Here is a 6,948-nt window from a genome sequence, read left to right on the forward strand (position 1 = left end):
ACATATCAGTTTCTGGTGGATTTAACATTTAGATGTGTGTGAATACATATACATGTATATGCATATAGACAATGTAGAAGAATATGTTTATGACCACAGGATAAGAAAGAATTTCTTAAATAAGACCCAAAAAATAAACCACAAAAGAAAAATGGTTCCCACCTTGAAGAACTGTGAACTTAAAAAAGAAAAGAAAAAGGTTGGGGCCAGGCACGGTGGCTCACGCCTGTAATCCCAGCACTTTGGGAGGCCAAGGCGGGCAGATCATGAGGTCAGGAGATTGAGACCATCCTGGCCAACATGGTGAAACCCCGTCTGTACTAAAACTACAAAAAATTAGCCAGGAGTGGTGACGTGCACCAGTAGTCCCAGCTATTCAGGAGGCTGAGGCAGGAGAATTGCTTGAACCTGGGAGGCAGAGGCTGCAGTGAGCCGAGATAATGTCACTGTACCCCAGCCTAGGCAACAGAGCCACACTCTGTCTCAAAAAAAAAAAAAAAGAAAAGAAAAGAAAAGAAAAGGTTGATAAATTTAATTGTAGACAAATTAAGAATGTCTTTATCAAAACACACAATAAGGAGAATGATACGCTACACAATAAACTGAGTAAACTTTTTGAACACATTTCTCTTACAAATGATGAGAATCCAGAATATATAAAGAACTCTTACGAATCAATTAAAAAAAAAGACGAACTCAATAGAAAAATGGCAAAAGACATGAACGGGCATCTCCAGGAAAACATTAATATATAAACATACATATAAAAGATGCTCAATCTCATTCATAAACAAGAAAATGCAAATTAAAATGACAATGAAATACTGTTTTATATCAGACTGACAAAATCGAGGATTCTGAAAATACCAAGTATTGGTGAGGGCACCTAGCAATAGGTTTGACTTTATTTAGTAAAATTGAGCCAGATATTCCAACCCACATTTTTAATCTAGAAAAACTCATACATTAGTGAACCAAGAGTCACAGGCAAGAATATTCATAGTATCATCATTCATAATATTCCAAAAATTAAAAACTCAACCTAAAAATAAAAGACACAACCCAATTATCTGCCAATAACTAATTGGATGAATAAATTGTGATAAATTTATGCAATAAAAATAAATGACCCCACAGCCACACACATCAATAAAGCCACACAATCAAAAATATAGTTGAATGAAAAAAGTGAATTACAAAAAAACTTATAATATTCAAATTATTTTTAAAAACACATAAAAGTGAATAGGCTATTCAGGAACGCAAATATATGTGTTAAAACCATTACACAACAGGCCAAGTTTGGTGACTGAGGCCTCTAATCCCACCACTTTGGGAGGCCGAGGTGGGCGGATCCCCTGAGGGATCCTGAGGTCAGGAGTTCAAGACCAGCCTGGCCAACATAATGAAACCCTGTTTCTACAAAAATACAAAAATTAGCTGGGCATGGTGGTACACACCTGTAATCCCAGTTACTCGGGAGGCTCAGGCAAGAGAATTGCTTGGACCCAGGAGGCGTAGGTTGCAGTGAGCCAAGATCCCAACACTGTACTCCAGCCTGTGCAACAGAGCAAGACTCTGTCTCAAAAAAAAAAAAGCAAAAGCAAAAACAACAACAAAAACAAAAAGAAAACTATTAGGCAACAATGGACAATTATGGAAGAATATCAAAAGAATTATGATGAAGAAAAACGTCAATCTCAAAGTTTACATATTTTATGATTCCATTTATATAACATTCTTGAAATGACAAAATTACAAAAATGGAGAAAAGATTAGTGGTTGCTAGGAGTTAAGGATTTGTAAAAGGAAGACAAACTATTCTTGTGGCATTGGAACTGTGCAGTATCTTGACTGTGGTGGTTGATATACAAGCCTACATTGCGTGGTGAAATTGTATAGAACTAAGTATACACACACACACACACACAAATGAGTACAGGTAAAATGGGGTAAATCTGAATAAAAGCTGTGGATTGTTTCAATGTCAATATCCTGCTTGTGATATCATACTCTAATTCTGTAAGATTTACGGTAGGAGAAGACAGGAAAAGGGCACACAACTGCCTATGAATTTGTATTAACTCAAAATTAATAATTTAAATAATCATTAGTTACAGCAAGAAAATGACTAATAACAAAAGTCAGGATAGTAGTGACTACCAGGGGGAGAGGAAAGGTATACACAAGGAGTGTCCCAACACAAAGAAAAGATAAATGTTTGAGGTGATGAATTTCCTAATTACCCTGATTTGATCATCACACATTGTATACATCTATCAAAATATCACAGGTACCCCCAAAATATATACAACTATCATATGTCAATAAAAAAATTCAACAAAATGGCCAGACGCGGTGACTCACGCATGTAATCCCAGCACTTTGGGAGGTAAAGGTGGGCGGATTACTTGAGGCCAAGAGTTCACCAACATGGCAAAACCCTGTCTCTACTAAAAAAAAAAAAAATTAAAAATTAATTCAACGATCCCTCCCCGCCCCCTGGGCCGCTCCGCCCCCTGGCATGACTCGGCACTGAGAGTCCCGGAAGAAGACGCGGCGGTCGCCACCTCTTCTGTCCAGGCCTCGGCCTTCCTGAACGTCTCTGCTTCCTCTCCCAGATCATCTTCTCCTTCAGTTTGGAAGCCAGTGGCGTCGCGGCCACCCTGCCGGGCTCTCTGTGAGGATGGTGGGGGTGAAGCCCGTCGGGAGCGACCCGGATTTCCAGCCAGAGCTGAGTGGCGCGGGCTCCAGACTCGCCGTGGTCAGGTTCACCATGAGAGGGTGTGGGCCATGTTTGAGGATTGCCCCAGCATTCAGTTTTTTGAGTAATAAATATCCACAGGCTGTTTTCTTGGAAGTCGATGTACGTCAATGTCAGGGAACAGCTGCAACAATATATCAGTAACACCTACATTTTTGTTTTTTCGAAACAAAGTGAGAATTGATCAATATCAAGGAGCAGATGCTGTGGGATTGGAAGAAAAAAATCAAGCAGCACTTAGAAAATGACCCTGGAAGCAGTGAAGACACAGATATTCCAAAAGGCTATATGGATTTCATGCCTTTTATTAACAAAGCTGGTTGTGAATGTCTTAATGAAAGTGATGAGCATGGATTTGACAACTGTTTAGGAAGACACGACCTTCTTGGAATCTGACTGTGATGAACAGCTACTTACTACTGTGGCATTCAATCAACCTGTTAAGCTTTATTCCATGAAATTTCAAGGACCAGATAATGGTCAGGGCCCTAAATATGTAAAAATTTTTATCAACCTACCCCGATCTATGGATTTTGAAGAGGCAGAAAGAAGTGAACCAACTCAAGCTCTGAAACTGACAGAGGATGATATTAAAGAAGATGGCATTGTTCCACTTCCTTATGTTAAGTTTCAGAATGCTAACAGTGTAACTATATTTGTTCAGTCGAATCAAGGTGAAGAGGAAACAACAAGAATTTCATATTTTACTTTTATTGGTACTGCAGTCCAGACAACAAATATGAATGACTTCAAACGAGTAGTTGGCAAAAAGGAGAAAGCCACTAACGTGCAAAAGACACTGGACAACCATATTGCAATCAGATCTACAGCTCCTGGATAATTGCTTGATTCTCGCCGGAGACTGTCAATGTTTCATTCATTGCCATGACCAATAAATCATTACTTTTGTTCAGATGGTATCACTAGTGTTTCCATTGTAATCTTGACACATGCAATTGTAAATTAAAGTCACTACTTTTGCCAAGATTAAAAAATAAATAAATAAATAAATAAATTCAACAAAGCTCACTGACTCGTTGAGATGACTCTGGCCCTGTTGACTGCTGATGCTGTGCTCCAGCCTTCTCAGTTAGATCTGTTTGGGACCTGGGTTGTCTGGTAAGAGTCAGACTTGACAGCAACCCCTCTTTCTAGGTTGAACCTTATGTCCCGTTCCTTTTGGTAGATCTAATGGATTACTGTTCTGCAGCCAGTTCTTCATGTGGTACCTGTTGGGCCAGTCCTGGGGGAGGCACAGAACAAACACTAGTCAGTCTTGCAAAGCCTTTCTTTCACTTTAAAGTGAGATTAAGTTAATTCCAATTTGGTTAAAAACTTCCTAAAAAGAGAAAATTTAGTCTACTGATTTGGAATAGGTAAATGGACTTTAAACTTTCTTTAAAGTTGGTAGGTACTGTTAGATTATAGTCTTGAGGTTCATGTGAAACCAGTGTTACCTTATTTTGATTTCCTTGATCAGTTCAGGGCCTGAAACGTCTGCAATGGGGGAGGCAAAAGAATTCAAAATTTTCTGTATGAAAGCATTTTTCACCAAAATGAGCCTCATCCCTTTATGCAAAACACACACACTAAAGGAAATAGGGAAACAGCCTTTTTATTTTATTTATTTATTTATTTTTTTGAGATGGAGTCTCATTCTGTTGCCCAGGCTGGAGTGCAGTGGTGCCATCTTGGCTCACTGCAACCTCCGTCTCCTGGGTTCAAGCGTTTCTCCTGCTTCAGCCTCCCAAATAGCTGGGACTATAGGTACACGCCACCACACCCAGCTAATTTTTGTATTTTTGGTAGAGATGGAGTTTCACCATATTGGCCAGGCTAGTCTCAAACTCCTGAGCTCAAGTGATCTGCCCGCCTCAGTCTCCCAAAGTACTGGGATTACAGGCGTGAGTCACCATGCCCAGCTGAAACTGCCTTTTTATTTCTCCTTACCATGTATAAGTTCAGTCATTGTCTTGAACACTGTCTCAAATACCTGTTTTTTGTTTTGGATAGTATCTTCTCTGAATAAGAAGCTGAACTTTCCGTAGAGAGGCCCTGGAGTCTAAAATTATCAGAAAATTAATTTAATTGTGTCTTCTACTATGATCTCTTGTTCTGACAATAAGAATCCTTATTACTGTCTCAAAAAAAAAAAAAAACAACAACAAAAATCCCAAGGAAAGACAAAGAGAGGCTGGGTTTTCAAAAAAGTTCAACAAAAATCCCAAGGAAAGACAAAGAGAGGCTGTGGTTTCAGGCTGGTAATGTTGGATTTCTAAACCAGGAAAGTAAGAAAAAGTATTATTATTATTATTATTTTGAGATGCAGTTTTGCTCTTGTTGCCCAGGCTGGAATGCAATGGCATGATCTCAGCTCACTTCAACTTCTGCCTCCCATGTTCAAGCGATTCTCCTGCCTCAGCTTCCCAAGTAGCTGGGATTACAGGCTAATTTTTTGTATTTTTGGTAGAGATGGGGTTTCATCAGGTTGGTCAGGCTGGTCTCAAACTCCTGACCTCAAGTGATCCACCCACCTTGGCCTCCCAAAGTGCTGGGATTACAAGCATGAGCCACCGTGCCCAGCCAGAATAATTATTATTGTTTCACTGTGTATATATACATAATACACACTCTTGTCTGTAAAATATATTTTACGACAATTTTTTTTGAGGTATAATCGACAAGAATTGTATACATTCAAGGTATAGGTGATCGTTTGCTATACATATACACTGTGAAATGATTACTTTAGTCAAGCTAATTAACATATTCATCACCTCACAGAGATACATGTGTATGTGTGTGGTGAGAATACTTAAGATCTCCTCCACTAGCAAATTTCAAGTATACAATACAGTATTATTTACTATAGTCACTATCCTGTACATTAGATCTCTAGAGCTTATTCATCTAATTACAGAAAGTTTGTAACCTTTGGTCAACATCATCCCTTTTCCCCCACCCCATCCCCCTGGTAACCGCCCTTCTACTTTCTGCTTCTATGAATTCGACTTTTTAAGATTCCACATGTAAGCGAGATCATGCAATAGCTGTACTTCTCATCCTCCAGGTTCATCCATGTTGTAGAAAACGGCAGAATTTCCTTCTTTTTTAAGGCTGAATAACATCTCATTATATGTGTATATTATATATATATATTTTACGTTTATATATTATATATTAACAAGCCACGAAAGAAAGGTATATATCCAAAGGAAATATATATTATATATAATAAATAAAATATAGCCAGGCGTGGTGGCTCATGCCTGTAATCCCAGCTACTCAGGAGGCTGAGGCAGGAGAATGGCTTGAACCCAGGAGGCAGAGGTTGCAGTGAGTGGAGATCACGCCATTGCACTCCAGGCTGGGAGATAGAGTGAGACTCCATCTCAAAAACAATTAAAATATATATATATACACACTATGTAATATATACACATGTTCTTTATCCATTCATCTGTGGATGAACACTTCAGTTGTCTCTGCATCTTGGCTACTGTGAATAATGTTGCAGTGAACATGGGATAGCTCTTTGAGATACTGATTTTATTTCCTTTGGATATATATCCAGAAGTAGGACTGCTGGATCTTATGGTAGTTCTATTTTTATTTTTTTGAGATACCTCCCTACTGTTTTCCACAATGGCTGTACCAATTTACATTCCCACCAATAATTTCTGAGGGTTCCCTTTTCTCCACATCCTTGCCAACACTTGTTATTTGTTGCCTTTTTGGTAATAGTCACCCTAACCGTTGTGAGGTGATATCTCATGGTGGTCTTGATTTGCATTTCCCTGATGATTAGTGATGTTGACTACATCACTGTTAGTCATTTCACGTACCTGTCAAGCCAGTTTGTATGTCTTCTTTGGAAAAATGTCTATTCATGTCCTTTGCCCATTTTTTAATTGGGTTATTCAGGGTTTTTTTTTGTTATTGAGTTGCATGACTTCCTGATTTATTTTGGGTATACTCTTATTGAATATATGATTTGCAAACATTTTCTCCTATTCCATGGGTTGCTTTCTCCTTTTGTTGATTGTCACAATAATTTGATTTTTTTTTTTTTTTTTTTTTTTTGAGACAAGGTCTCACTCTGTTGCCCAGGCTGGAGTGCAATGGCATGATCTTGACTCACTGCAACCCCCACCTCCCGGGTTCAAGAGATTCTCCTGCCTCAG

The 6,948-nt window shown here is 38.7% G+C and overlaps 1 pseudogene across 1 annotated transcript; it reads left to right on the forward strand.

The window, feature by feature from the left end:
* Positions 1 to 2,498: 2,498 nt before the first annotated feature.
* Positions 2,499 to 3,759, forward strand: LOC112632963 (annotated as a pseudogene). The gene has a single exon (XR_003121464.1). The product of XR_003121464.1 is annotated as a thioredoxin-like protein 1 pseudogene (transcript).
* Positions 3,760 to 6,948: the final 3,189 nt, after the last annotated feature.

The sequence above is a fragment of the Theropithecus gelada genome, chromosome 10 (assembly GCF_003255815.1).
Source record: "Theropithecus gelada isolate Dixy chromosome 10, Tgel_1.0, whole genome shotgun sequence".
Classification (NCBI taxonomy): domain Eukaryota; kingdom Metazoa; phylum Chordata; class Mammalia; order Primates; family Cercopithecidae; genus Theropithecus; species Theropithecus gelada.